Raw genomic sequence first — 24,941 nt, 5'->3', positions numbered from 1 at the left:
GAGCAATGGCATCTGCCCGGAGACTGCCCGATCTTTCCGTCATACTTTCCAAGAGGTCCCGTCTTTGTCGGAGGATGTCAGTCATTCATTCAGCTGAATGCCATTTCCATCAACTGCCGCCGTTTGTTTGCTTTCAACCCCCTTTGATTTCAGAGGTGCATGGAAAGAGGCCTTGCTGGGGGGTCGCAAGCAGCTCGACTTTGGCCGCAGCGCGACAGGCCCCTGCCAGCAGCTTGTTCCTCGTTAGTATAGTGGTGAGTATCCCCGCCTGTCACGCGGGAGACCGGGGTTCGATTCCCCGACGGGGAGAGCTTTGCATTTTTTCTCGCCCGAGTCTTGCTTTCGTGCGGAGCTCTTTCCCAAGACTGTCCTCACAGTTCCTTCTTGGACATGGTCCCACCTCAGGAAGTCGAGCTTTCCGTTTGATACCGAGAAGCTTGGCCGCTCGCCAGCTCCTCGTTCACGTAGCGCCGACAGTAGCAGGTTGGTTTCACCTATAAAAGCACCGCCTCATCCCTAGGAATGACTCGGCACCGCCACTTTTCCTTCGGCGCAAAAGAAACAGTGTGCTGAAATGGTCAGACTTGAGATTTTCTTCAGACCACTTGGCTAATAAGAGGACTCCAGATATCCTCTTTAGGAGCTGTTTTCAGGGTGGCAGAAGATCTGAGGAGGTGCACAACCGGCCGAACCCCTAGAGATCCCAAGAGCAATGGCATCTGCCCGGAGACTGCCCGATCTTTCCGTCATACTTTCCAAGAGGTCCCGTCTTTGTCGGAGGATGTCAGTCATTCATTCAGCTGAATGCCATTTCCATCAACTGCCGCGGTTTGTTTGCTTTCAACCCCCTTTGATTTCAGAGGTGCATGGAAAGAGGCCTTGCTGGGGGGTCACAAGCAGCTCGACTTTGGCCGCAGCGCGACAGGCCCCTGCCAGCAGCTTGTTCCTCGTTAGTATAGTGGTGAGTATCCCCGCCTGTCACGCGGGAGACCGGGGTTCGATTCCCCGACGGGGAGAGCTTTGCATTTTTTCTCGCCCGAGTCTTGCTTTCGTGCGGAGCTCTTTCCCAAGACTGTCCTCACAGTTCCTTCTTGGACATGGTCCCACCTCAGGAAGTCGAGCTTTCCGTTTGATACCGAGAAGCTTGGCCGCTCGCCAGCTCCTCGTTCACGTAGCGCCGACAGTAGCAGGTTGGTTTCACCTATAAAAGCACCGCCTCATCCCTAGGAATGACTCGGCACCGCCACTTTTCCTTCGGCGCAAAAGAAACAGTGTGCTGAAATGGTCAGACTTGAGATTTTCTTCAGACCACTTGGCTAATAAGAGGACTCCAGATATCCTCTTTAGGAGCTGTTTTCAGGGTGGCAGAAGATCTGAGGAGGTGCACAACCGGCCGAACCCCTAGAGATCCCAAGAGCAATGGCATCTGCCCGGAGACTGCCCGATCTTTCCGTCATACTTTCCAAGAGGTCCCGTCTTTGTCGGAGGATGTCAGTCATTCATTCAGCTGAATGCCATTTCCATCAACTGCCGCCGTTTGTTTGCTTTCAACCCCCTTTGATTTCAGAGGTGCATGGAAAGAGGCCTTGCTGGGGGGTCGCAAGCAGCTCGACTTTGGCCGCAGCGCGACAGGCCCCTGCCAGCAGCTTGTTCCTCGTTAGTATAGTGGTGAGTATCCCCGCCTGTCACGCGGGAGACCGGGGTTCGATTCCCCGACGGGGAGAGCTTTGCATTTTTTCTCGCCCGAGTCTTGCTTTCGTGCGGAGCTCTTTCCCAAGACTGTCCTCACAGTTCCTTCTTGGACATGGTCCCACCTCAGGAAGTCGAGCTTTCCGTTTGATACCGAGAAGCTTGGCCGCTCGCCAGCTCCTCGTTCACGTAGCGCCGACAGTAGCAGGTTGGTTTCACCTATAAAAGCACCGCCTCATCCCTAGGAATGACTCGGCACCGCCACTTTTCCTTCGGCGCAAAAGAAACAGTGTGCTGAAATGGTCAGACTTGAGATTTTCTTCAGACCACTTGGCTAATAAGAGGACTCCAGATATCCTCTTTAGGAGCTGTTTTCAGGGTGGCAGAAGATCTGAGGAGGTGCACAACCGGCCGAACCCCTAGAGATCCCAAGAGCAATGGCATCTGCCCGGAGACTGCCCGATCTTTCCGTCATACTTTCCAAGAGGTCCCGTCTTTGTCGGAGGATGTCAGTCATTCATTCAGCTGAATGCCATTTCCATCAACTGCCGCGGTTTGTTTGCTTTCAACCCCCTTTGATTTCAGAGGAGCATGGAAAGAGGCCTTGCTGGGGGGTCGCAAGCAGCTCGATTTTGGCTGCAGCGCGACAGGCCCCTGCCAGCAGCTTGTTCCTCGTTAGTATAGTGGTGAGTATCCCCGCCTGTCACGCGGGAGACCGGGGTTCGATTCCCCGACGGGGAGAGCTTTGCATTTTTTCTCGCCTGAGTCTTGCTTTCGTGCGGAGCTCTTTCCCAAGACTGTCCTCACAGTTCCTTCTTGGACATGGTCCCACCTCAGGAAGTCGAGCTTTCCGTTTGATACCGAGAAGCTTGGCCGCTCGCCAGCTCCTCGTTCACGTAGCGCCGACAGTAGCAGGTTGGTTTCACCTATAAAAGCACCGCCTCATCCCTAGGAATGACTCGGCACCGCCACTTTTCCTTCGGCGCAAAAGAAACAGTGTGCTGAAATGGTCAGACTTGAGATTTTCTTCAGACCACTTGGCTAATAAGAGGACTCCAGATATCCTCTTTAGGAGCTGTTTTCAGGGTGGCAGAAGATCTGAGGAGGTGCACAACCGGCCGAACCCCTAGAGATCCCAAGAGCAATGGCATCTGCCCGGAGACTGCCCGATCTTTCCGTCATACTTTCCAAGAGGTCCCGTCTTTGTCGGAGGATGTCAGTCATTCATTCAGCTGAATGCCATTTCCATCAACTGCCGCCGTTTGTTTGCTTTCAACCCCCTTTGATTTCAGAGGTGCATGGAAAGAGGCCTTGCTGGGGGGTCGCAAGCAGCTCGACTTTGGCCGCAGCGCGACAGGCCCCTGCCAGCAGCTTGTTCCTCATTAGTATAGTGGTGAGTATCCCCGCCTGTCACGCGGGAGACCGGGGTTCGATTCCCCGACGGGGAGAGCTTTGCATTTTTTCTCGCCCGAGTCTTGCTTTCGTGCGGAGCTCTTTCCCAAGACTGTCCTCACAGTTCCTTCTTGGACATGGTCCCACCTCAGGAAGTCGAGCTTTCCGTTTGATACCGAGAAGCTTGGCCGCTCGCCAGCTCCTCGTTCACGTAGCGCCGACAGTAGCAGGTTGGTTTCACCTATAAAAGCACCGCCTCATCCCTAGGAATGACTCGGCACCGCCACTTTTCCTTCGGCGCAAAAGAAACAGTGTGCTGAAATGGTCAGACTTGAGATTTTCTTCAGACCACTTGGCTAATAAGAGGACTCCAGATATCCTCTTTAGGAGCTGTTTTCAGGGTGGCAGAAGATCTGAGGAGGTGCACAACCGGCCGAACCCCTAGAGATCCCAAGAGCAATGGCATCTGCCCGGAGACTGCCCGATCTTTCCGTCATACTTTCCAAGAGGTCCCGTCTTTGTCGGAGGATGTCAGTCATTCATTCAGCTGAATGCCATTTCCATCAACTGCCGCCGTTTGTTTGCTTTCAACCCCCTTTGATTTCAGAGGTGCATGGAAAGAGGCCTTGCTGGGGGGTCGCAAGCAGCTCGACTTTGGCCGCAGCGCGACAGGCCCCTGCCAGCAGCTTGTTCCTCGTTAGTATAGTGGTGAGTATCCCCGCCTGTCACGCGGGAGACCGGGGTTCGATTCCCCGACGGGGAGAGCTTTGCATTTTTTCTCGCCCGAGTCTTGCTTTCGTGCGGAGCTCTTTCCCAAGACTGTCCTCACAGTTCCTTCTTGGACATGGTCCCACCTCAGGAAGTCGAGCTTTCCGTTTGATACCGAGAAGCTTGGCCGCTCGCCAGCTCCTCGTTCACGTAGCGCCGACAGTAGCAGGTTGGTTTCACCTATAAAAGCACCGCCTCATCCCTAGGAATGACTCGGCACCGCCACTTTTCCTTCGGCGCAAAAGAAACAGTGTGCTGAAATGGTCAGACTTGAGATTTTCTTCAGACCACTTGGCTAATAAGAGGACTCCAGATATCCTCTTTAGGAGCTGTTTTCAGGGTGGCAGAAGATCTGAGGAGGTGCACAACCGGCCGAACCCCTAGAGATCCCAAGAGCAATGGCATCTGCCCGGAGACTGCCCGATCTTTCCGTCATACTTTCCAAGAGGTCCCGTCTTTGTCGGAGGATGTCAGTCATTCATTCAGCTGAATGCCATTTCCATCAACTGCCGCCGTTTGTTTGCTTTCAACCCCCTTTGATTTCAGAGGTGCATGGAAAGAGGCCTTGCTGGGGGGTCGCAAGCAGCTCGACTTTGGCCGCAGCGCGACAGGCCCCTGCCAGCAGCTTGTTCCTCGTTAGTATAGTGGTGAGTATCCCCGCCTGTCACGCGGGAGACCGGGGTTCGATTCCCCGACGGGGAGAGCTTTGCATTTTTTCTCGCCCGAGTCTTGCTTTCGTGCGGAGCTCTTTCCCAAGACTGTCCTCACAGTTCCTTCTTGGACATGGTCCCACCTCAGGAAGTCGAGCTTTCCGTTTGATACCGAGAAGCTTGGCCGCTCGCCAGCTCCTCGTTCACGTAGCGCCGACAGTAGCAGGTTGGTTTCACCTATAAAAGCACCGCCTCATCCCTAGGAATGACTCGGCACCGCCACTTTTCCTTCGGCGCAAAAGAAACAGTGTGCTGAAATGGTCAGACTTGAGATTTTCTTCAGACCACTTGGCTAATAAGAGGACTCCAGATATCCTCTTTAGGAGCTGTTTTCAGGGTGGCAGAAGATCTGAGGAGGTGCACAACCGGCCAAACCCCTAGAGATCCCAAGAGCAATGGCATCTGCCCGGAGACTGCCCGATCTTTCCGTCATACTTTCCAAGAGGTCCCGTCTTTGTCGGAGGATGTCAGTCATTCATTCAGCTGAATGCCATTTCCATCAACTGCCGCGGTTTGTTTGCTTTCAACCCCCTTTGATTTCAGAGGAGCATGGAAAGAGGCCTTGCTGGGGGGTCGCAAGCAGCTCGATTTTGGCTGCAGCGCGACAGGCCCCTGCCAGCAGCTTGTTCCTCGTTAGTATAGTGGTGAGTATCCCCGCCTGTCACGCGGGAGACCGGGGTTCGATTCCCCGACGGGGAGAGCTTTGCATTTTTTCTCGCCTGAGTCTTGCTTTCGTGCGGAGCTCTTTCCCAAGACTGTCCTCACAGTTCCTTCTTGGACATGGTCCCACCTCAGGAAGTCGAGCTTTCCGTTTGATACCGAGAAGCTTGGCCGCTCGCCAGCTCCTCGTTCACGTAGCGCCGACAGTAGCAGGTTGGTTTCACCTATAAAAGCACCGCCTCATCCCTAGGAATGACTCGGCACCGCCACTTTTCCTTCGGCGCAAAAGAAACAGTGTGCTGAAATGGTCAGACTTGAGATTTTCTTCAGACCACTTGGCTAATAAGAGGACTCCAGATATCCTCTTTAGGAGCTGTTTTCAGGGTGGCAGAAGATCTGAGGAGGTGCACAACCGGCCGAACCCCTAGAGATCCCAAGAGCAATGGCATCTGCCCGGAGACTGCCCGATCTTTCCGTCATACTTTCCAAGAGGTCCCGTCTTTGTCGGAGGATGTCAGTCATTCATTCAGCTGAATGCCATTTCCATCAACTGCCGCCGTTTGTTTGCTTTCAACCCCCTTTGATTTCAGAGGTGCATGGAAAGAGGCCTTGCTGGGGGGTCGCAAGCAGCTCGACTTTGGCCGCAGCGCGACAGGCCCCTGCCAGCAGCTTGTTCCTCATTAGTATAGTGGTGAGTATCCCCGCCTGTCACGCGGGAGACCGGGGTTCGATTCCCCGACGGGGAGAGCTTTGCATTTTTTCTCGCCCGAGTCTTGCTTTCGTGCGGAGCTCTTTCCCAAGACTGTCCTCACAGTTCCTTCTTGGACATGGTCCCACCTCAGGAAGTCGAGCTTTCCGTTTGATACCGAGAAGCTTGGCCGCTCGCCAGCTCCTCGTTCACGTAGCGCCGACAGTAGCAGGTTGGTTTCACCTATAAAAGCACCGCCTCATCCCTAGGAATGACTCGGCACCGCCACTTTTCCTTCGGCGCAAAAGAAACAGTGTGCTGAAATGGTCAGACTTGAGATTTTCTTCAGACCACTTGGCTAATAAGAGGACTCCAGATATCCTCTTTAGGAGCTGTTTTCAGGGTGGCAGAAGATCTGAGGAGGTGCACAACCGGCCGAACCCCTAGAGATCCCAAGAGCAATGGCATCTGCCCGGAGACTGCCCGATCTTTCCGTCATACTTTCCAAGAGGTCCCGTCTTTGTCGGAGGATGTCAGTCATTCATTCAGCTGAATGCCATTTCCATCAACTGCCGCCGTTTGTTTGCTTTCAACCCCCTTTGATTTCAGAGGTGCATGGAAAGAGGCCTTGCTGGGGGGTCGCAAGCAGCTCGACTTTGGCCGCAGCGCGACAGGCCCCTGCCAGCAGCTTGTTCCTCGTTAGTATAGTGGTGAGTATCCCCGCCTGTCACGCGGGAGACCGGGGTTCGATTCCCCGACGGGGAGAGCTTTGCATTTTTTCTCGCCCGAGTCTTGCTTTCGTGCGGAGCTCTTTCCCAAGACTGTCCTCACAGTTCCTTCTTGGACATGGTCCCACCTCAGGAAGTCGAGCTTTCCGTTTGATACCGAGAAGCTTGGCCGCTCGCCAGCTCCTCGTTCACGTAGCGCCGACAGTAGCAGGTTGGTTTCACCTATAAAAGCACCGCCTCATCCCTAGGAATGACTCGGCACCGCCACTTTTCCTTCGGCGCAAAAGAAACAGTGTGCTGAAATGGTCAGACTTGAGATTTTCTTCAGACCACTTGGCTAATAAGAGGACTCCAGATATCCTCTTTAGGAGCTGTTTTCAGGGTGGCAGAAGATCTGAGGAGGTGCACAACCGGCCGAACCCCTAGAGATCCCAAGAGCAATGGCATCTGCCCGGAGACTGCCCGATCTTTCCGTCATACTTTCCAAGAGGTCCCGTCTTTGTCGGAGGATGTCAGTCATTCATTCAGCTGAATGCCATTTCCATCAACTGCCGCCGTTTGTTTGCTTTCAACCCCCTTTGATTTCAGAGGTGCATGGAAAGAGGCCTTGCTGGGGGGTCGCAAGCAGCTCGACTTTGGCCGCAGCGCGACAGGCCCCTGCCAGCAGCTTGTTCCTCGTTAGTATAGTGGTGAGTATCCCCGCCTGTCACGCGGGAGACCGGGGTTCGATTCCCCGACGGGGAGAGCTTTGCATTTTTTCTCGCCCGAGTCTTGCTTTCGTGCGGAGCTCTTTCCCAAGACTGTCCTCACAGTTCCTTCTTGGACATGGTCCCACCTCAGGAAGTCGAGCTTTCCGTTTGATACCGAGAAGCTTGGCCGCTCGCCAGCTCCTCGTTCACGTAGCGCCGACAGTAGCAGGTTGGTTTCACCTATAAAAGCACCGCCTCATCCCTAGGAATGACTCGGCACCGCCACTTTTCCTTCGGCGCAAAAGAAACAGTGTGCTGAAATGGTCAGACTTGAGATTTTCTTCAGACCACTTGGCTAATAAGAGGACTCCAGATATCCTCTTTAGGAGCTGTTTTCAGGGTGGCAGAAGATCTGAGGAGGTGCACAACCGGCCGAACCCCTAGAGATCCCAAGAGCAATGGCATCTGCCCGGAGACTGCCCGATCTTTCCGTCATACTTTCCAAGAGGTCCCGTCTTTGTCGGAGGATGTCAGTCATTCATTCAGCTGAATGCCATTTCCATCAACTGCCGCGGTTTGTTTGCTTTCAACCCCCTTTGATTTCAGAGGAGCATGGAAAGAGGCCTTGCTGGGGGGTCGCAAGCAGCTCGATTTTGGCTGCAGCGCGACAGGCCCCTGCCAGCAGCTTGTTCCTCGTTAGTATAGTGGTGAGTATCCCCGCCTGTCACGCGGGAGACCGGGGTTCGATTCCCCGACGGGGAGAGCTTTGCATTTTTTCTCGCCTGAGTCTTGCTTTCGTGCGGAGCTCTTTCCCAAGACTGTCCTCACAGTTCCTTCTTGGACATGGTCCCACCTCAGGAAGTCGAGCTTTCCGTTTGATACCGAGAAGCTTGGCCGCTCGCCAGCTCCTCGTTCACGTAGCGCCGACAGTAGCAGGTTGGTTTCACCTATAAAAGCACCGCCTCATCCCTAGGAATGACTCGGCACCGCCACTTTTCCTTCGGCGCAAAAGAAACAGTGTGCTGAAATGGTCAGACTTGAGATTTTCTTCAGACCACTTGGCTAATAAGAGGACTCCAGATATCCTCTTTAGGAGCTGTTTTCAGGGTGGCAGAAGATCTGAGGAGGTGCACAACCGGCCGAACCCCTAGAGATCCCAAGAGCAATGGCATCTGCCCGGAGACTGCCCGATCTTTCCGTCATACTTTCCAAGAGGTCCCGTCTTTGTCGGAGGATGTCAGTCATTCATTCAGCTGAATGCCATTTCCATCAACTGCCGCCGTTTGTTTGCTTTCAACCCCCTTTGATTTCAGAGGTGCATGGAAAGAGGCCTTGCTGGGGGGTCGCAAGCAGCTCGACTTTGGCCGCAGCGCGACAGGCCCCTGCCAGCAGCTTGTTCCTCATTAGTATAGTGGTGAGTATCCCCGCCTGTCACGCGGGAGACCGGGGTTCGATTCCCCGACGGGGAGAGCTTTGCATTTTTTCTCGCCCGAGTCTTGCTTTCGTGCGGAGCTCTTTCCCAAGACTGTCCTCACAGTTCCTTCTTGGACATGGTCCCACCTCAGGAAGTCGAGCTTTCCGTTTGATACCGAGAAGCTTGGCCGCTCGCCAGCTCCTCGTTCACGTAGCGCCGACAGTAGCAGGTTGGTTTCACCTATAAAAGCACCGCCTCATCCCTAGGAATGACTCGGCACCGCCACTTTTCCTTCGGCGCAAAAGAAACAGTGTGCTGAAATGGTCAGACTTGAGATTTTCTTCAGACCACTTGGCTAATAAGAGGACTCCAGATATCCTCTTTAGGAGCTGTTTTCAGGGTGGCAGAAGATCTGAGGAGGTGCACAACCGGCCGAACCCCTAGAGATCCCAAGAGCAATGGCATCTGCCCGGAGACTGCCCGATCTTTCCGTCATACTTTCCAAGAGGTCCCGTCTTTGTCGGAGGATGTCAGTCATTCATTCAGCTGAATGCCATTTCCATCAACTGCCGCCGTTTGTTTGCTTTCAACCCCCTTTGATTTCAGAGGTGCATGGAAAGAGGCCTTGCTGGGGGGTCGCAAGCAGCTCGACTTTGGCCGCAGCGCGACAGGCCCCTGCCAGCAGCTTGTTCCTCGTTAGTATAGTGGTGAGTATCCCCGCCTGTCACGCGGGAGACCGGGGTTCGATTCCCCGACGGGGAGAGCTTTGCATTTTTTCTCGCCCGAGTCTTGCTTTCGTGCGGAGCTCTTTCCCAAGACTGTCCTCACAGTTCCTTCTTGGACATGGTCCCACCTCAGGAAGTCGAGCTTTCCGTTTGATACCGAGAAGCTTGGCCGCTCGCCAGCTCCTCGTTCACGTAGCGCCGACAGTAGCAGGTTGGTTTCACCTATAAAAGCACCGCCTCATCCCTAGGAATGACTCGGCACCGCCACTTTTCCTTCGGCGCAAAAGAAACAGTGTGCTGAAATGGTCAGACTTGAGATTTTCTTCAGACCACTTGGCTAATAAGAGGACTCCAGATATCCTCTTTAGGAGCTGTTTTCAGGGTGGCAGAAGATCTGAGGAGGTGCACAACCGGCCGAACCCCTAGAGATCCCAAGAGCAATGGCATCTGCCCGGAGACTGCCCGATCTTTCCGTCATACTTTCCAAGAGGTCCCGTCTTTGTCGGAGGATGTCAGTCATTCATTCAGCTGAATGCCATTTCCATCAACTGCCGCCGTTTGTTTGCTTTCAACCCCCTTTGATTTCAGAGGTGCATGGAAAGAGGCCTTGCTGGGGGGTCGCAAGCAGCTCGACTTTGGCCGCAGCGCGACAGGCCCCTGCCAGCAGCTTGTTCCTCGTTAGTATAGTGGTGAGTATCCCCGCCTGTCACGCGGGAGACCGGGGTTCGATTCCCCGACGGGGAGAGCTTTGCATTTTTTCTCGCCCGAGTCTTGCTTTCGTGCGGAGCTCTTTCCCAAGACTGTCCTCACAGTTCCTTCTTGGACATGGTCCCACCTCAGGAAGTCGAGCTTTCCGTTTGATACCGAGAAGCTTGGCCGCTCGCCAGCTCCTCGTTCACGTAGCGCCGACAGTAGCAGGTTGGTTTCACCTATAAAAGCACCGCCTCATCCCTAGGAATGACTCGGCACCGCCACTTTTCCTTCGGCGCAAAAGAAACAGTGTGCTGAAATGGTCAGACTTGAGATTTTCTTCAGACCACTTGGCTAATAAGAGGACTCCAGATATCCTCTTTAGGAGCTGTTTTCAGGGTGGCAGAAGATCTGAGGAGGTGCACAACCGGCCGAACCCCTAGAGATCCCAAGAGCAATGGCATCTGCCCGGAGACTGCCCGATCTTTCCGTCATACTTTCCAAGAGGTCCCGTCTTTGTCGGAGGATGTCAGTCATTCATTCAGCTGAATGCCATTTCCATCAACTGCCGCGGTTTGTTTGCTTTCAACCCCCTTTGATTTCAGAGGAGCATGGAAAGAGGCCTTGCTGGGGGGTCGCAAGCAGCTCGATTTTGGCTGCAGCGCGACAGGCCCCTGCCAGCAGCTTGTTCCTCGTTAGTATAGTGGTGAGTATCCCCGCCTGTCACGCGGGAGACCGGGGTTCGATTCCCCGACGGGGAGAGCTTTGCATTTTTTCTCGCCTGAGTCTTGCTTTCGTGCGGAGCTCTTTCCCAAGACTGTCCTCACAGTTCCTTCTTGGACATGGTCCCACCTCAGGAAGTCGAGCTTTCCGTTTGATACCGAGAAGCTTGGCCGCTCGCCAGCTCCTCGTTCACGTAGCGCCGACAGTAGCAGGTTGGTTTCACCTATAAAAGCACCGCCTCATCCCTAGGAATGACTCGGCACCGCCACTTTTCCTTCGGCGCAAAAGAAACAGTGTGCTGAAATGGTCAGACTTGAGATTTTCTTCAGACCACTTGGCTAATAAGAGGACTCCAGATATCCTCTTTAGGAGCTGTTTTCAGGGTGGCAGAAGATCTGAGGAGGTGCACAACCGGCCGAACCCCTAGAGATCCCAAGAGCAATGGCATCTGCCCGGAGACTGCCCGATCTTTCCGTCATACTTTCCAAGAGGTCCCGTCTTTGTCGGAGGATGTCAGTCATTCATTCAGCTGAATGCCATTTCCATCAACTGCCGCCGTTTGTTTGCTTCCAACCCCCTTTGATTTCAGAGGTGCATGGAAAGAGGCCTTGCTGGGGGGTCGCAAGCAGCTCGACTTTGGCCGCAGCGCGACAGGCCCCTGCCAGCAGCTTGTTCCTCATTAGTATAGTGGTGAGTATCCCCGCCTGTCACGCGGGAGACCGGGGTTCGATTCCCCGACGGGGAGAGCTTTGCATTTTTTCTCGCCCGAGTCTTGCTTTCGTGCGGAGCTCTTTCCCAAGACTGTCCTCACAGTTCCTTCTTGGACATGGTCCCACCTCAGGAAGTCGAGCTTTCCGTTTGATACCGAGAAGCTTGGCCGCTCGCCAGCTCCTCGTTCACGTAGCGCCGACAGTAGCAGGTTGGTTTCACCTATAAAAGCACCGCCTCATCCCTAGGAATGACTCGGCACCGCCACTTTTCCTTCGGCGCAAAAGAAACAGTGTGCTGAAATGGTCAGACTTGAGATTTTCTTCAGACCACTTGGCTAATAAGAGGACTCCAGATATCCTCTTTAGGAGCTGTTTTCAGGGTGGCAGAAGATCTGAGGAGGTGCACAACCGGCCGAACCCCTAGAGATCCCAAGAGCAATGGCATCTGCCCGGAGACTGCCCGATCTTTCCGTCATACTTTCCAAGAGGTCCCGTCTTTGTCGGAGGATGTCAGTCATTCATTCAGCTGAATGCCATTTCCATCAACTGCCGCCGTTTGTTTGCTTTCAACCCCCTTTGATTTCAGAGGTGCATGGAAAGAGGCCTTGCTGGGGGGTCGCAAGCAGCTCGACTTTGGCCGCAGCGCGACAGGCCCCTGCCAGCAGCTTGTTCCTCGTTAGTATAGTGGTGAGTATCCCCGCCTGTCACGCGGGAGACCGGGGTTCGATTCCCCGACGGGGAGAGCTTTGCATTTTTTCTCGCCCGAGTCTTGCTTTCGTGCGGAGCTCTTTCCCAAGACTGTCCTCACAGTTCCTTCTTGGACATGGTCCCACCTCAGGAAGTCGAGCTTTCCGTTTGATACCGAGAAGCTTGGCCGCTCGCCAGCTCCTCGTTCACGTAGCGCCGACAGTAGCAGGTTGGTTTCACCTATAAAAGCACCGCCTCATCCCTAGGAATGACTCGGCACCGCCACTTTTCCTTCGGCGCAAAAGAAACAGTGTGCTGAAATGGTCAGACTTGAGATTTTCTTCAGACCACTTGGCTAATAAGAGGACTCCAGATATCCTCTTTAGGAGCTGTTTTCAGGGTGGCAGAAGATCTGAGGAGGTGCACAACCGGCCGAACCCCTAGAGATCCCAAGAGCAATGGCATCTGCCCGGAGACTGCCCGATCTTTCCGTCATACTTTCCAAGAGGTCCCGTCTTTGTCGGAGGATGTCAGTCATTCATTCAGCTGAATGCCATTTCCATCAACTGCCGCCGTTTGTTTGCTTTCAACCCCCTTTGATTTCAGAGGTGCATGGAAAGAGGCCTTGCTGGGGGGTCGCAAGCAGCTCGACTTTGGCCGCAGCGCGACAGGCCCCTGCCAGCAGCTTGTTCCTCGTTAGTATAGTGGTGAGTATCCCCGCCTGTCACGCGGGAGACCGGGGTTCGATTCCCCGACGGGGAGAGCTTTGCATTTTTTCTCGCCCGAGTCTTGCTTTCGTGCGGAGCTCTTTCCCAAGACTGTCCTCACAGTTCCTTCTTGGACATGGTCCCACCTCAGGAAGTCGAGCTTTCCGTTTGATACCGAGAAGCTTGGCCGCTCGCCAGCTCCTCGTTCACGTAGCGCCGACAGTAGCAGGTTGGTTTCACCTATAAAAGCACCGCCTCATCCCTAGGAATGACTCGGCACCGCCACTTTTCCTTCGGCGCAAAAGAAACAGTGTGCTGAAATGGTCAGACTTGAGATTTTCTTCAGACCACTTGGCTAATAAGAGGACTCCAGATATCCTCTTTAGGAGCTGTTTTCAGGGTGGCAGAAGATCTGAGGAGGTGCACAACCGGCCGAACCCCTAGAGATCCCAAGAGCAATGGCATCTGCCCGGAGACTGCCCGATCTTTCCGTCATACTTTCCAAGAGGTCCCGTCTTTGTCGGAGGATGTCAGTCATTCATTCAGCTGAATGCCATTTCCATCAACTGCCGCCGTTTGTTTGCTTTCAACCCCCTTTGATTTCAGAGGTGCATGGAAAGAGGCCTTGCTGGGGGGTCGCAAGCAGCTCGACTTTGGCCGCAGCGCGACAGGCCCCTGCCAGCAGCTTGTTCCTCATTAGTATAGTGGTGAGTATCCCTGCCTGACACGCAGGAGACCGGGGTTCGATTCCCCGACGGGGAGAGCTTTGCTTTTTTTCTCGCCCGAGTCTTGCTTTCGTGCGGAGCTCTTTCCCAAGACTGTCCTCACAGTTCCTTCTTGGACATGGTCCCACCTCAGGAAGTCGAGCTTTCCGTTTGATACCGAGAAGCTTGGCCGCTCGCCAGCTCCTCGTTCACGTAGCGCCGACAGTAGCAGGTTGGTTTCACCTATAAAAGCACCGCCTCATCCCTAGGAATGACTCGGCACCGCCACTTTTCCTTCGGCGCAAAAGAAACAGTGTGCTGAAATGGTCAGACTTGAGATTTTCTTCAGACCACTTGGCTAATAAGAGGACTCCAGATATCCTCTTTAGGAGCTGTTTTCAGGGTGGCAGAAGATCTGAGGAGGTGCACAACCGGCCGAACCCCTAGAGATCCCAAGAGCAATGGCATCTGCCCGGAGACTGCCCGATCTTTCCGTCATACTTTCCAAGAGGTCCCGTCTTTGTCGGAGGATGTCAGTCATTCATTCAGCTGAATGCCATTTCCATCAACTGCCGCCGTTTGTTTGCTTTCAACCCCCTTTGATTTCAGAGGTGCATGGAAAGAGGCCTTGCTGGGGGGTCGCAAGCAGCTCGACTTTGGCCGCAGCGCGACAGGCCCCTGCCAGCAGCTTGTTCCTCGTTAGTATAGTGGTGAGTATCCCCGCCTGTCACGCGGGAGACCGGGGTTCGATTCCCCGACGGGGAGAGCTTTGCATTTTTTCTCGCCCGAGTCTTGCTTTCGTGCGGAGCTCTTTCCCAAGACTGTCCTCACAGTTCCTTCTTGGACATGGTCCCACCTCAGGAAGTCGAGCTTTCCGTTTGATACCGAGAAGCTTGGCCGCTCGCCAGCTCCTCGTTCACGTAGCGCCGACAGTAGCAGGTTGGTTTCACCTATAAAAGCACCGCCTCATCCCTAGGAATGACTCGGCACCGCCACTTTTCCTTCGGCGCAAAAGAAACAGTGTGCTGAAATGGTCAGACTTGAGATTTTCTTCAGACCACTTGGCTAATAAGAGGACTCCAGATATCCTCTTTAGGAGCTGTTTTCAGGGTGGCAGAAGATCTGAGGAGGTGCACAACCGGCCGAACCCCTAGAGATCCCAAGAGCAATGGCATCTGCCCGGAGACTGCCCGATCTTTCCGTCATACTTTCCAAGAGGTCCCGTCTTTGTCGGAGGATGTCAGTCATTCATTCAGCTGAATGCCATTTCCATCAACTGCCGCCGTTTGTTTGCTTTCAACCCCCTTTGATTTCAGAGGTGCATGGAAAGAGGCCTTGCTGGGGGGTCGCAAGCAGCTCGACTTTGGCCGCAGCGCGACAGGCCCCTGCCAGCAGCTTGTTCCTCGTTAGTATAGTGGTGAGTATCCCCGCCTGTCACGCGGGAGACCGGGGTTCGATTCCCCGACGGGGAGAGCTTTGCATTTTTTCTCGCCCGAGTCTTGCTTTCGTGCGGAGCTCTTTCCCAAGACTGTCCTCACAGTTCCTTCTTGGACATGGTCCCACCTCAGGAAGTCGAGCTTTCCGTTTGATACCGAGAAGCTTGGCCGCTCGCCAGCTCCTCGTTCACGTAGCGCCGACAGTAGCAGGTTGGTTTCACCTATAAAAGCACCGCCTCATCCCTAGGAATGACTCGGCACCGCCACTTTTCCTTCGGCGCAAAAGAAACAGTGTGCTGAAATGGTCAGACTTGAGATTTTCTTCAGACCACTTGGCTAATAAGAGGACTCCAGATATCCTCTTTAGGAGCTGTTTTCAGGGTGGCAGAAGATCTGAGGAGGTGCACAACCGGCCGAACCCCTAGAGATCCCAAGAGCAATGGCATCTGCCCGGAGACTGCCCGATCTTTCCGTCATACTTTCCAAGAGGTCCCGTCTTTGTCGGAGGATGTCAGTCATTCATTCAGCTGAATGCCATTTCCATCAACTGCCGCGGTTTGTTTGCTTTCAACCCCCTTTGATTTCAGAGGAGCATGGAAAGAGGCCTTGCTGGGGGGTCGCAAGCAGCTCGATTTTGGCTGCAGCGCGACAGGCCCCTGCCAGCAGCTTGTTCCTCGTTAGTATAGTGGTGAGTATCCCCGCCTGTCACGCGGGAGACCGGGGTTCGATTCCCCGACGGGGAGAGCTTTGCATTTTTTCTCGCCTGAGTCTTGCTTTCGTGCGGAGCTCTTTCCCAAGACTGTCCTCACAGTTCCTTCTTGGACATGGTCCCACCTCAGGAAGTCGAGCTTTCCGTTTGATACCGAGAAGCTTGGCCGCTCGCCAGCTCCTCGTTCACGTAGCGCCGACAGTAGCAGGTTGATTTCACCTATAAAAGCACCGCCTCATCCCTAGGAATGACTCGGCACCGCCACTTTTCCTTCGGCGCAAAAGAAACAGTGTGCTGAAATGGTCAGACTTGAGATTTTCTTCAGACCACTTGGCTAATAAGAGGACTCCAGATATCCTCTTTAGGAGCTGTTTTCAGGGTGGCAGAAGATCTGAGGAGGTGCACAACCGGCCGAACCCCTAGAGATCCCAAGAGCAATGGCATCTGCCCGGAGACTGCCCGATCTTTCCGTCATACTTTCCAAGAGGTCCCGTCTTTGTCGGAGGATGTCAGTCATTCATTCAGCTGAATGCCATTTCCATCAACTGCCGCCGTTTGTTTGCTTTCAACCCCCTTTGATTTCAGAGGTGCATGGAAAGAGGCCTTGCTGGGGGGTCGCAAGCAGCTCGACTTTGGCCGCAGCGCGACAGGCCCCTGCCAGCAGCTTGTTCCTCATTAGTATAGTGGTGAGTATCCCCGCCTGTCACGCGGGAGACCGGGGTTCGATTCCCCGACGGGGAGAGCTTTGCATTTTTTCTCGCCCGAGTCTTGCTTTCGTGCGGAGCTCTTTCCCAAGACTGTCCTCACAGTTCCTTCTTGGACATGGTCCCACCTCAGGAAGTCGAGCTTTCCGTTTGATACCGAGAAGCTTGGCCGCTCGCCAGCTCCTCGTTCACGTAGCGCCGACAGTAGCAGGTTGGTTTCACCTATAAAAGCACCGCCTCATCCCTAGGAATGACTCGGCACCGCCACTTTTCCTTCGGCGCAAAAGAAACAGTGTGCTGAAATGGTCAGACTTGAGATTTTCTTCAGACCACTTGGCTAATAAGAGGACTCCAGATATCCTCTTTAGGAGCTGTTTTCAGGGTGGCAGAAGATCTGAGGAGGTGCACAACCGGCCGAACCCCTAGAGATCCCAAGAGCAATGGCATCTGCCCGGAGACTGCCCGATCTTTCCGTCATACTTTCCAAGAGGTCCCGTCTTTGTCGGAGGATGTCAGTCATTCATTCAGCTGAATGCCATTTCCATCAACTGCCGCCGTTTGTTTGCTTTCAACCCCCTTTGATTTCAGAGGTGCATGGAAAGAGGCCTTGCTGGGGGGTCGCAAGCAGCTCGACTTTGGCCGCAGCGCGACAGGCCCCTGCCAGCAGCTTGTTCCTCGTTAGTATAGTGGTGAGTATCCCCGCCTGTCACGCGGGAGACCGGGGTTCGATTCCCCGACGGGGAGAGCTTTGCATTTTTTCTCGCCCGAGTCTTGCTTTCGTGCGGAGCTCTTTCCCAAGACTGTCCTCACAGTTCCTTCTTGGACATGGTCCCACCTCAGGAAGTCGAGCTTTCCGTTTGATACCGAGAAGCTTGGCCGCTCGCCAGCTCCTCGTTCACGTAGCGCCGACAGTAGCAGGTTGGTTTCACCTATAAAAGCACCGCCTCATCCCTAGGAATGACTCGGCACCGCCACTTTTCCTTCGGCGCAAAAGAAACAGTGTGCTGAAATGGTCAGACTTGAGATTTTCTTCAGACCACTTGGCTAATAAGAGGACTCCAGATATCCTCTTTAGGAGCTGTTTTCAGGGTGGCAGAAGATCTGAGGAGGTGCACAACCGGCCGAACCCCTAGAGATCCCAAGAGCAATGGCATCTGCCCGGAGACTGCCCGATCTTTCCGTCATACTTTCCAAGAGGTCCCGTCTTTGTCGGAGGATGTCAGTCATTCATTCAGCTGAATGCCATTTCCATCAACTGCCGCCGTTTGTTTGCTTTCAACCCCCTTTGATTTCAGAGGTGCATGGAAAGAGGCCTTGCTGGGGGGTCGCAAGCAGCTCGACTTTGGCCGCAGCGCGACAGGCCCCTGCCAGCAGCTTGTTCCTCGTTAGTATAGTGGTGAGTATCCCCGCCTGTCACGCGGGAGACCGGGGTTCGATTCCCCGACGGGGAGAGCTTTGCATTTTTTCTCGCCCGAGTCTTGCTTTCGTGCGGAGCTCTTTCCCAAGACTGTCCTCACAGTTCCTTCTTGGACATGGTCCCACCTCAGGAAGTCGAGCTTTCCGTTTGATACCGAGAAGCTTGGCCGCTCGCCAGCTCCTCGTTCACGTAGCGCCGACAGTAGCAGGTTGGTTTCACCTATAAAAGCACCGCCTCATCCCTAGGAATGACTCGGCACCGCCACTTTTCCTTCGGCGCAAAAGAAACAGTGTGCTGAAATGGTCAGACTTGAGATTTTCTTCAGACCACTTGGCTAATAAGAGGACTCCAGATATCCTCTTTAGGAGCTGTTTTCAGGGTGGCAGAAGATCTGAGGAGGTGCACAACCGGCCGAACCCCTAGAGATCCCAAGAGCAATGGCATCTGCCCGGAGACTGCCCGATCTTTCCGTCATACTTTCCAAGAGGTCCCGTCTTTGTCGGAGGATGTCAGTCATTCATTCAGCTGAATGCCATTTCCATCAACTGCCGCCGTTTGTTTGCTTTCAACCCCCTTTGATTTCAGAGGTGCATGGAAAGAGGCCTTGCTGGGGGGTCGCAAGCAGCTCGACTTTGGCCGCAGCGCGACAGGCCCCTGCCAGCAGCTTGTTCCTCATTAGTATAGTGGTGAGTATCCCCGCCTGTCACGCGGGAGACCGGGGTTCGATTCCCCGACGGGGAGAGCTTTGCATTTTTTCTCGCCCGAGTCTTGCTTTCGTGCGGAGCTCTTTCCCAAGACTGTCCTCACAGTTCCTTCTTGGACATGGTCCCACCTCAGGAAGTCGAGCTTTCCGTTTGATACCGAGAAGCTTGGCCGCTCGCCAGCTCCTCGTTCACGTAGCGCCGACAGTAGCAGGTTGGTTTCACCTATAAAAGCACCGCCTCATCCCTAGGAATGACTCGGCACCGCCACTTTTCCTTCGGCGCAAAAGAAACAGTGTGCTGAAATGGTCAGACTTGAGATTTTCTTCAGACCACTTGGCTAATAAGAGGACTCCAGATATCCTCTTTAGGAGCTGTTTTCAGGGTGGCAGAAGATCTGAGGAGGTGCACAACCGGCCGAACCCCTAGAGATCCCAAGAGCAATGGCATCTGCCCGGAGACTGCCCGATCTTTCCGTCATACTTTCCAAGAGGTCCCGTCTTTGTCGGAGGATGTCAGTCATTCATTCAGCTGAATGCCATTTCCATCAACTGCCGCCGTTTGTTTGCTTTCAACCCCCTTTGATTTCAGAGGTGCATGGAAAGAGGCCTTGCTGAGGGGTCGCAAGCAGCTCGACTTTGGCCGCAGCGCGACAGGCCCCTGCCAGCAGCTTGTTCCTCGTTAGTATAGTGGTGAGTATCCCCGCCTGTCACGCGGGAGACCGGGGTTCGATTCCCCGACGGGGAGAGCTTTGCATTTTTTCTCGCCCGAGTCTTGCTTTCGTGCGGAGCTCTTTCCCAAGACTGTCCTCACAGTTCCTTCTTGGACATGGTCCCACCTCAGGAAGTCGAGCTTTCCGTTTGATACCGAGAAGCTTGGCCGCTCGCCAGCTCCTCGTTCACGTAGCGCCGACAGTAGCAGGTTGGTTTCACCTATAAAAGCACCGCCTCATCCCTAGGAATGACTCGGCACCGCCACTTTTCCTTCGGCGCAAAAGAAACAGTGTGCTGAAATGGTCAGACTTGAGATTTTCTTCAGACCACTTGGCTAATAAGAGGACTCCAGATATCCTCTTTAGGAGCTGTTTTCAGGGTGGCAGAAGATCTGAGGAGGTGCACAACCGGCCGAACCCCTAGAGATCCCAAGAGCAATGGCATCTGCCCGGAGACTGCCCGATCTTTCCGTCATACTTTCCAAGAGGTCCCGTCTTTGTCGGAGGATGTCAGTCATTCATTCAGCTGAATGCCATTTCCATCAACTGCCGCCGTTTGTTTGCTTTCAACCCCCTTTGATTTCAGAGGTGCATGGAAAGAGGCCTTGCTGGGGGGTCGAAAGCAGCTCGACTTTGGCCGCAGCGCGACAGGCCCCTGCCAGCAGCTTGTTCCTCGTTAGTATAGTGGTGAGTATCCCCGCCTGTCACGCGGGAGACCGGGGTTCGATTCCCCGACGGGGAGAGCTTTGCATTTTTTCTCGCCCGAGTCTTGCTTTCGTGCGGAGCTCTTTCCCAAGACTGTCCTCACAGTTCCTTCTTGGACATGGTCCCACCTCAGGAAGTCGAGCTTTCCGTTTGATACCGAGAAGCTTGGCCGCTCGCCAGCTCCTCGTTCACGTAGCGCCGACAGTAGCAGGTTGGTTTCACCTATAAAAGCACCGCCTCATCCCTAGGAATGACTCGGCACCGCCACTTTTCCTTCGGCGCAAAAGAAACAGTGTGCTGAAATGGTCAGACTTGAGATTTTCTTCAGACCACTTGGCTAATAAGAGGACTCCAGATATCCTCTTTAGGAGCTGTTTTCAGGGTGGCAGAAGATCTGAGGAGGTGCACAACCGGCCGAACCCCTAGAGATCCCAAGAGCAATGGCATCTGCCCGGAGACTGCCCGATCTTTCCGTCATACTCTCCAAGAGGTCCCGTCTTTGTCGGAGGATGTCAGTCATTCATTCAGCTGAATGCCATTTCCATCAACTGCCGCCGTTTGTTTGCTTTCAACCCCCTTTGATTTCAGAGGTGCATGGAAAGAGGCCTTGCTGGGGGGTCGCAAGCAGCTCGACTTTGGCCGCAGCGCGACAGGCCCCTGCCAGCAGCTTGTTCCTCGTTAGTATAGTGGTGAGTATCCCCGCCTGTCACGCGGGAGACCGGGGTTCGATTCCCCGACGGGGAGAGCTTTGCATTTTTTCTCGCCCGAGTCTTGCTTTCGTGCGGAGCTCTTTCCCAAGACTGTCCTCACAGTTCCTTCTTGGACATGGTCCCACCTCAGGAAGTCGAGCTTTCCGTTTGATACCGAGAAGCTTGGCCGCTCGCCAGCTCCTCGTTCACGTAGCGCCGACAGTAGCAGGTTGGTTTCACCTATAAAAGCACCGCCTCATCCCTAGGAATGACTCGGCACCGCCACTTTTCCTTCGGCGCAAAAGAAACAGTGTGCTGAAATGGTCAGACTTGAGATTTTCTTCAGACCACTTGGCTAATAAGAGGACTCCAGATATCCTCTTTAGGAGCTGTTTTCAGGGTGGCAGAAGATCTGAGGAGGTGCACAACCGGCCGAACCCCTAGAGATCCCAAGAGCAATGGCATCTGCCCGGAGACTGCCCGATCTTTCCGTCATACTTTCCAAGAGGTCCCGTCTTTGTCGGAGGATGTAAGTCATTCATTCAGTTGAATGCCATTTCCATCAACTGCCGCCGTTTGTTTGCTTTCAACCCCCTTTGATTTCAGAGGTGCATGGAAAGAGGCCTTGCTGGGGGGTCGCAAGCAGCTCGACTTTGGCCGCAGCGCGACAGGCCCCTGCCAGCAGCTTGTTCCTCGTTAGTATAGTGGTGAGTATCCCCGCCTGTCACGCGGGAGACCGGGGTTCGATTCCCCGACGGGGAGAGCTTTGCATTTTTTCTCGCCCGAGTCTTGCTTTCGTGCGGAGCTCTTTCCCAAGACTGTCCTCACAGTTCCTTCTTGGACATGGTCCCACCTCAGGAAGTCGAGCTTTCCGTTTGATACCGAGAAGCTTGGCCGCTCGCCAGCTCCTCGTTCACGTAGCGCCGACAGTAGCAGGTTGGTTTCACCTATAAAAGCACCGCCTCATCCCTAGGAATGACTCGGCACCGCCACTTTTCCTTCGGCGCAAAAGAAACAGTGTGCTGAAATGGTCAGACTTGAGATTTTCTTCAGACCACTTGGCTAATAAGAGGACTCCAGATATCCTCTTTAGGAGCTGTTTTCAGGGTGGCAGAAGATCTGAGGAGGTGCACAACCGGCCGAACCCCTAGAGATCCCAAGAGCAATGGCATCTGCCCGGAGACTGCCCGATCTTTCCGTCATACTTTCCAAGAGGTCCCGTCTTTGTCGGAGGATGTAAGTCATTCATTCAGCTGAATGCCATTTCCATCAACTGCCGCCGTTTGTTTGCTTTCAACCCCCTTTGATTTCAGAGGTGCATGGAAAGAGGCCTTGCTGGGGGGTCGCAAGCAGCTCGACTTTGGCCGCAGCGCGACAGGCCCCTGCCAGCAGCTTGTTCCTCGTTAGTATAGTGGTGAGTATCCCCGCCTGTCACGCGGGAGACCGGGGTTCGATTCCCCGACGGGGAGAGCTTTGCATTTTTTCTCGCCCGAGTCTTGCTTTCGTGCGGAGCTCTTTCCCAAGACTGTCCTCACAGTTCCTTCTTGGACATGGTCCCACCTCAGGAAGTCGAGCTTTCCGTTTGATACCGAGAAGCTTGGCCGCTCGCCAGCTCCTCGTTCACGTAGCGCCGACAGTAGCAGGTTGGTTTCACCTATAAAAGCACCGCCTCATCCCTAGGAATGACTCGGCACCGCCACTTTTCCTTCGGCGCAAAAGAAACAGTGTGCTGAAATGGTCAGACTTGAGATTTTCTTCAGACCACTTGGCTAATAAGAGGACTCCAGATATCCTCTTTAGGAGCTGTTTTCAGGGTGGCAGAAGATCTGAGGAGGTGCACAACCGGCCGAACCCCTAGAGATCCCAAGAGCAATGGCATCTGCCCGGAGACTGCCCGATCTTTCCGTCATACTTTCCAAGAGGTCCCGTCTTTGTCGGAGGATGTCAGTCATTCATTCAGCTGAATGCCATTTCCATCAACTGCCGCGGTTTGTTTGCTTTCAACCCCCTTTGATTTCAGAGGTGCATGGAAAGAGGCCTTGCTGGGGGGTCGCAAGCAGCTCGACTTTGGCCGCAGCGCGACAGGCCCCTGCCAGCAGCTTGTTCCTCGTTAGTATAGTGGTGAGTATCCCCGCCTGTCACGCGGGAGACCGGGGTTCGATTCCCCGACGGGGAGAGCTTTGCATTTTTTCTCGCCCGAGTCTTGCTTTCGTGCGGAGCTCTTTCCCAAGACTGTCCTCACAGTTCCTTCTTGGACATGGTCCCACCTCAGGAAGTCGAGCTTTCCGTTTGATACCGAGAAGCTTGGCCGCTCGCCAGCTCCTCGTTCACGTAGCGCCGACAGTAGCAGGTTGGTTTCACCTATAAAAGCACCGCCTCATCCCTAGGAATGACTCGGCACCGCCACTTTTCCTTCGGCGCAAAAGAAACAGTGTGCTGAAATGGTCAGACTTGAGATTTTCTTCAGACCACTTGGCTAATAAGAGGACTCCAGATATCCTCTTTAGGAGCTGTTTTCAGGGTGGCAGAAGATCTGAGGAGGTGCACAACCGGCCGAACCCCTAGAGATCCCAAGAGCAATGGCATCTGCCCGGAGACTGCCCGATCTTTCCGTCATACTTTCCAAGAGGTCCCGTCTTTGTCGGAGGATGTCAGTCATTCATTCAGCTGAATGCCATTTCCATCAACTGCCGCCGTTTGTTTGCTTTCAACCCCCTTTGATTTCAGAGGTGCATGGAAAGAGGCCTTGCTGGGGGGTCGCAAGCAGCTCGACTTTGGCCGCAGCGCGACAGGCCCCTGCCAGCAGCTTGTTCCTCGTTAGTATAGTGGTGAGTATCCCCGCCTGTCACGCGGGAGACCGGGGTTCGATTCCCCGACGGGGAGAGCTTTGCATTTTTTCTCGCCCGAGTCTTGCTTTCGTGCGGAGCTCTTTCCCAAGACTGTCCTCACAGTTCCTTCTTGGACATGGTCCCACCTCAGGAAGTCGAGCTTTCCGTTTGATACCGAGAAGCTTGGCCGCTCGCCAGCTCCTCGTTCACGTAGCGCCGACAGTAGCAGGTTGGTTTCACCTATAAAAGCACCGCCTCATCCCTAGGAATGACTCGGCACCGCCACTTTTCCTTCGGCGCAAAAGAAACAGTGTGCTGAAATGGTCAGACTTGAGATTTTCTTCAGACCACTTGGCTAATAAGAGGACTCCAGATATCCTCTTTAGGAGCTGTTTTCAGGGTGGCAGAAGATCTGAGGAGGTGCACAACCGGCCGAACCCCTAGAGATCCCAAGAGCAATGGCATCTGCCCGGAGACTGCCCGATCTTTCCGTCATACTTTCCAAGAGGTCCCGTCTTTGTCGGAGGATGTCAGTCATTCATTCAGCTGAATGCCATTTCCATCAACTGCCGCCGTTTGTTTGCTTTCAACCCCCTTTGATTTCAGAGGTGCATGGAAAGAGGCCTTGCTGGGGGGTCGCAAGCAGCTCGACTTTGGCCGCAGCGCGACAGGCCCCTGCCAGCAGCTTGTTCCTCGTTAGTATAGTGGTGAGTATCCCCGCCTGTCACGCGGGAGACCGGGGTTCGATTCCCCGACGGGGAGAGCTTTGCATTTTTTCTCGCCCGAGTCTTGCTTTCGTGCGGAGCTCTTTCCCAAGACTGTCCTCACAGTTCCTTCTTGGACATGGTCCCACCTCAGGAAGTCGAGCTTTCCGTTTGATACCGAGAAGCTTGGCCGCTCGCCAGCTCCTCGTTCACGTAGCGCCGACAGTAGCAGGTTGGTTTCACCTATAAAAGCACCGCCTCATCCCTAGGAATGACTCGGCACCGCCACTTTTCCTTCGGCGCAAAAGAAACAGTGTGCTGAAATGGTCAGACTTGAGATTTTCTTCAGACCACTTGGCTAATAAGAGGACTCCAGATATCCTCTTTAGGAGCTGTTTTCAGGGTGGCAGAAGATCTGAGGAGGTGCACAACCGGCCGAACCCCTAGAGATCCCAAGAGCAATGGCATCTGCCCGGAGACTGCCCGATCTTTCCGTCATACTTTCCAAGAGGTCCCGTCTTTGTCGGAGGATGTCAGTCATTCATTCAGCTGAATGCCATTTCCATCAACTGCCGCCGTTTGTTTGCTTTCAACCCCCTTTGATTTCAGAGGTGCATGGAAAGAGGCCTTGCTGGGGGGTCGCAAGCAGCTC

At 54.2% G+C, this 24,941-nt stretch overlaps 29 non-coding genes across 29 annotated transcripts; all 29 read left to right on the top strand.

The window, feature by feature from the left end:
- The first annotated feature begins 237 nt into the window (after nucleotides 1-237).
- Nucleotides 238-309, top strand: TRNAD-GUC (transfer RNA aspartic acid (anticodon GUC)). Its single transcript has one exon. It is a non-coding gene; the product is annotated as a tRNA-Asp (tRNA).
- Nucleotides 310-944: 635 nt separating this feature from the next.
- TRNAD-GUC (transfer RNA aspartic acid (anticodon GUC)) lies at nucleotides 945-1,016 on the top strand. The gene has a single exon. It is a non-coding gene; the product is annotated as a tRNA-Asp (tRNA).
- Nucleotides 1,017-1,651: 635 nt separating this feature from the next.
- Nucleotides 1,652-1,723, top strand: TRNAD-GUC (transfer RNA aspartic acid (anticodon GUC)). Its single transcript has one exon. It is a non-coding gene; the product is annotated as a tRNA-Asp (tRNA).
- A 635-nt stretch (nucleotides 1,724-2,358) lies between these two features.
- Nucleotides 2,359-2,430, top strand: TRNAD-GUC (transfer RNA aspartic acid (anticodon GUC)). Its single transcript has one exon. It is a non-coding gene; the product is annotated as a tRNA-Asp (tRNA).
- A 1,342-nt stretch (nucleotides 2,431-3,772) lies between these two features.
- Nucleotides 3,773-3,844, top strand: TRNAD-GUC (transfer RNA aspartic acid (anticodon GUC)). Its single transcript has one exon. It is a non-coding gene; the product is annotated as a tRNA-Asp (tRNA).
- Nucleotides 3,845-4,479: 635 nt separating this feature from the next.
- Nucleotides 4,480-4,551, top strand: TRNAD-GUC (transfer RNA aspartic acid (anticodon GUC)). Its single transcript has one exon. It is a non-coding gene; the product is annotated as a tRNA-Asp (tRNA).
- A 635-nt stretch (nucleotides 4,552-5,186) lies between these two features.
- On the top strand, nucleotides 5,187-5,258 carry TRNAD-GUC (transfer RNA aspartic acid (anticodon GUC)). The gene has a single exon. It is a non-coding gene; the product is annotated as a tRNA-Asp (tRNA).
- Nucleotides 5,259-6,600: 1,342 nt separating this feature from the next.
- TRNAD-GUC (transfer RNA aspartic acid (anticodon GUC)) lies at nucleotides 6,601-6,672 on the top strand. Its single transcript has one exon. It is a non-coding gene; the product is annotated as a tRNA-Asp (tRNA).
- A 635-nt stretch (nucleotides 6,673-7,307) lies between these two features.
- On the top strand, nucleotides 7,308-7,379 carry TRNAD-GUC (transfer RNA aspartic acid (anticodon GUC)). Its single transcript has one exon. It is a non-coding gene; the product is annotated as a tRNA-Asp (tRNA).
- Nucleotides 7,380-8,014: 635 nt separating this feature from the next.
- On the top strand, nucleotides 8,015-8,086 carry TRNAD-GUC (transfer RNA aspartic acid (anticodon GUC)). Its single transcript has one exon. It is a non-coding gene; the product is annotated as a tRNA-Asp (tRNA).
- Nucleotides 8,087-9,428: 1,342 nt separating this feature from the next.
- TRNAD-GUC (transfer RNA aspartic acid (anticodon GUC)) lies at nucleotides 9,429-9,500 on the top strand. Its single transcript has one exon. It is a non-coding gene; the product is annotated as a tRNA-Asp (tRNA).
- Nucleotides 9,501-10,135: 635 nt separating this feature from the next.
- Nucleotides 10,136-10,207, top strand: TRNAD-GUC (transfer RNA aspartic acid (anticodon GUC)). The gene has a single exon. It is a non-coding gene; the product is annotated as a tRNA-Asp (tRNA).
- A 635-nt stretch (nucleotides 10,208-10,842) lies between these two features.
- TRNAD-GUC (transfer RNA aspartic acid (anticodon GUC)) lies at nucleotides 10,843-10,914 on the top strand. The gene has a single exon. It is a non-coding gene; the product is annotated as a tRNA-Asp (tRNA).
- Nucleotides 10,915-12,256: 1,342 nt separating this feature from the next.
- TRNAD-GUC (transfer RNA aspartic acid (anticodon GUC)) lies at nucleotides 12,257-12,328 on the top strand. The gene has a single exon. It is a non-coding gene; the product is annotated as a tRNA-Asp (tRNA).
- Nucleotides 12,329-12,963: 635 nt separating this feature from the next.
- On the top strand, nucleotides 12,964-13,035 carry TRNAD-GUC (transfer RNA aspartic acid (anticodon GUC)). Its single transcript has one exon. It is a non-coding gene; the product is annotated as a tRNA-Asp (tRNA).
- A 635-nt stretch (nucleotides 13,036-13,670) lies between these two features.
- On the top strand, nucleotides 13,671-13,742 carry TRNAV-GAC (transfer RNA valine (anticodon GAC)). Its single transcript has one exon. It is a non-coding gene; the product is annotated as a tRNA-Val (tRNA).
- A 635-nt stretch (nucleotides 13,743-14,377) lies between these two features.
- Nucleotides 14,378-14,449, top strand: TRNAD-GUC (transfer RNA aspartic acid (anticodon GUC)). The gene has a single exon. It is a non-coding gene; the product is annotated as a tRNA-Asp (tRNA).
- A 635-nt stretch (nucleotides 14,450-15,084) lies between these two features.
- Nucleotides 15,085-15,156, top strand: TRNAD-GUC (transfer RNA aspartic acid (anticodon GUC)). The gene has a single exon. It is a non-coding gene; the product is annotated as a tRNA-Asp (tRNA).
- A 635-nt stretch (nucleotides 15,157-15,791) lies between these two features.
- TRNAD-GUC (transfer RNA aspartic acid (anticodon GUC)) lies at nucleotides 15,792-15,863 on the top strand. The gene has a single exon. It is a non-coding gene; the product is annotated as a tRNA-Asp (tRNA).
- Nucleotides 15,864-17,205: 1,342 nt separating this feature from the next.
- On the top strand, nucleotides 17,206-17,277 carry TRNAD-GUC (transfer RNA aspartic acid (anticodon GUC)). Its single transcript has one exon. It is a non-coding gene; the product is annotated as a tRNA-Asp (tRNA).
- Nucleotides 17,278-17,912: 635 nt separating this feature from the next.
- On the top strand, nucleotides 17,913-17,984 carry TRNAD-GUC (transfer RNA aspartic acid (anticodon GUC)). Its single transcript has one exon. It is a non-coding gene; the product is annotated as a tRNA-Asp (tRNA).
- Nucleotides 17,985-19,326: 1,342 nt separating this feature from the next.
- TRNAD-GUC (transfer RNA aspartic acid (anticodon GUC)) lies at nucleotides 19,327-19,398 on the top strand. Its single transcript has one exon. It is a non-coding gene; the product is annotated as a tRNA-Asp (tRNA).
- Nucleotides 19,399-20,033: 635 nt separating this feature from the next.
- On the top strand, nucleotides 20,034-20,105 carry TRNAD-GUC (transfer RNA aspartic acid (anticodon GUC)). The gene has a single exon. It is a non-coding gene; the product is annotated as a tRNA-Asp (tRNA).
- Nucleotides 20,106-20,740: 635 nt separating this feature from the next.
- Nucleotides 20,741-20,812, top strand: TRNAD-GUC (transfer RNA aspartic acid (anticodon GUC)). Its single transcript has one exon. It is a non-coding gene; the product is annotated as a tRNA-Asp (tRNA).
- A 635-nt stretch (nucleotides 20,813-21,447) lies between these two features.
- Nucleotides 21,448-21,519, top strand: TRNAD-GUC (transfer RNA aspartic acid (anticodon GUC)). Its single transcript has one exon. It is a non-coding gene; the product is annotated as a tRNA-Asp (tRNA).
- Nucleotides 21,520-22,154: 635 nt separating this feature from the next.
- Nucleotides 22,155-22,226, top strand: TRNAD-GUC (transfer RNA aspartic acid (anticodon GUC)). Its single transcript has one exon. It is a non-coding gene; the product is annotated as a tRNA-Asp (tRNA).
- A 635-nt stretch (nucleotides 22,227-22,861) lies between these two features.
- On the top strand, nucleotides 22,862-22,933 carry TRNAD-GUC (transfer RNA aspartic acid (anticodon GUC)). Its single transcript has one exon. It is a non-coding gene; the product is annotated as a tRNA-Asp (tRNA).
- Nucleotides 22,934-23,568: 635 nt separating this feature from the next.
- Nucleotides 23,569-23,640, top strand: TRNAD-GUC (transfer RNA aspartic acid (anticodon GUC)). Its single transcript has one exon. It is a non-coding gene; the product is annotated as a tRNA-Asp (tRNA).
- A 635-nt stretch (nucleotides 23,641-24,275) lies between these two features.
- On the top strand, nucleotides 24,276-24,347 carry TRNAD-GUC (transfer RNA aspartic acid (anticodon GUC)). The gene has a single exon. It is a non-coding gene; the product is annotated as a tRNA-Asp (tRNA).
- The last annotated feature ends 594 nt before the right edge of the window (nucleotides 24,348-24,941 follow it).

The sequence above is a fragment of the Engystomops pustulosus genome, chromosome 7, assembly GCF_040894005.1.
Source record: "Engystomops pustulosus chromosome 7, aEngPut4.maternal, whole genome shotgun sequence".
NCBI classification, from domain to species: domain Eukaryota; kingdom Metazoa; phylum Chordata; class Amphibia; order Anura; family Leptodactylidae; genus Engystomops; species Engystomops pustulosus.
This window is presented reverse-complemented; position numbering and strand designations above follow the sequence as displayed.